The sequence below is a fragment of the Petaurus breviceps genome, unplaced genomic scaffold (genome assembly GCF_028583685.1).
Source record: "Petaurus breviceps papuanus isolate PSGF00001 unplaced genomic scaffold, PetGlider_PUasm1.0 110, whole genome shotgun sequence".
Classification (NCBI taxonomy): domain Eukaryota; kingdom Metazoa; phylum Chordata; class Mammalia; order Diprotodontia; family Petauridae; genus Petaurus; species Petaurus breviceps.
The window spans coordinates 1,479,654-1,481,521 of record NW_027185597.1 but is presented as its reverse complement, the minus strand read 5'-3'; the positions used below and the strand labels follow the sequence as shown (position 1 = coordinate 1,481,521).

Below are 1,868 nucleotides of genomic sequence, written 5' to 3'. Positions count from 1 at the left end.
GTTTTCAAGGTACCATATATCTTATTACTACTTAGTAGATTGGCTACCAAAGGAAGAATTCTGTGGCTAAAGAAATACATGAAACAAACAACCAAAATGCTTAATTGGTTTTCAGTCTGGTTTGAGCCCCTTGTACTTCTGCATGACTATATATATGTATATATACATACATATATATATATAGAGAGAGAGAGAGACAGAGAGAGAGACAGAGAGACAGAGACAGAGAGAGAGACAGAGAGAGACAGAGAGAGATACAGAGAGAGAGAGACAATATAATGGAAGAGGAGACAAAATGGTTGTGAAGAATGTATTTTTTGAACTGTGTCTAAATATTAATTACTATAGGTCCTCAAAATGTGAAATTCTTGTACAGAGACCAATAAGTCAATATATACCTTGAGAAACAGAACTATAGAATAATGATATTCTCCTTGTAAACAAAACCAAAGGACAAAAGGAAGTGCAGCTAAATGGAAAGATGGTCCACAAGTCCTTTCTGGAGAGGTCATTAAAGGATTTGCTTCTGTTGGTTTCATGAGTCAAAGGTAAAAGGAAATCTCATGCCACTGGACGTTGGGTCGTCTCATATTTCAATGTTCATAGTAAATATTTATTTAAAAAAAACGACCATGAAGGAAATTGAAACTTATGTGTCGATTTCTATTGTAGATGATAAGAAAGTACACAAATTAAGTGGAAAACTTGATAAGACCTTCCAAATTAGCATTTGAGATTTTTTTTTTTACAGACAATTGGCTTTATTAATGGACACATTGGGGAGTCCCAGGATGGGGGGGCCCCATGACACACACACAGGAGGGGAAGGATGTCTCCATGCCACAGTCACAACTCACACCGCCCGGGCCGGGTCAGGTTAGGGGTGACTCCAGTGAAATTTTCAAAGGGAGGGCAAGGGACAGAGGAACTGGAGGTAGGGGATGGAAATACATGGCCTGGCTCCTGCTTTGGGTTAAAAACACAAGTTCTTAGGTTCTGGAGGGGGTCTAGGAGCCCCAGAGGCCCAATTGTAGGGAGGAAGTATAGGGGACGCAGGCTCACCCAGGGAGCCCCCAGCCAGGTAGAAAATACCTCAGTCTTAGCCTAGGCCAGGATTGATTTTGCCTATCTTTGTTTAAAAACATGTGGGCCATGCTGTATCCCACCCTGGGAGAGGGGGTGGCTGGGGGAGGAGAACTAGGAGTCTCCCAGGCTCTCCACCCTGCCCACTGCTCCCAGGAGGGAGGGAGGGACAGACACCAAACACAGACTTCTGGGAAGGGGAGAGGAGCTTGGGTCAGGAAGATCTTATGTTGAGGGGAATGGAAGTAGGGGTTAGCTCTGGCTCTGGGGGTTAGGGGGCCGGTTATTGTGCTGCTGGTGGGAGGGCTGGAGCCTGTCCCATTATGCTTCTGGTTCATATTCCTGGTACTCCTCCTGGGGGGGGCTCTTCATAACTCTCTCCTTCAGTGTCCAGAAGTGGCTCAGCCATTGGCTCTTCCCCAACCTCCTGGCCCACTTCTTCTGGCTTCAGGTCGGTGGGTAACTCCTCTTTCTTCACCAGGCCCGTGGCAGCCGCTATGTTGCCAGCCCCAGAGAACACTGCGCCTCCTAGCTGGGACGCTTGCTCCTTGGTCTTCTCGGCCACTGATGTGACGCCTTGTACCACCCCCTCCCGGGTCTTGTTTCCAACATAGAGGACACCCTCCTTGGTCTTTTCTGCAGCCTCTGTCACCCCCTGTTTGGTCTTCTCTGCAGCAGCTACCACGCCCTCCTTGGCCATGGATAGGCCCTTCATGAACATGTCCATCTTGCTGGAATCTGGGCCCGGCCGACCGGGCTGGGGATGGATGGGTGGATGGATGGAT

General features: G+C 47.8%; 1 pseudogene; it reads right to left on the bottom strand.

Moving 5' to 3' along the window:
- Nucleotides 1–736: 736 nt before the first annotated feature.
- The window catches only part of LOC138156677 (beta-synuclein pseudogene), a 1,493-nt pseudogene continuing 361 nt past the window's right edge, over nt 737–1,868 (bottom strand).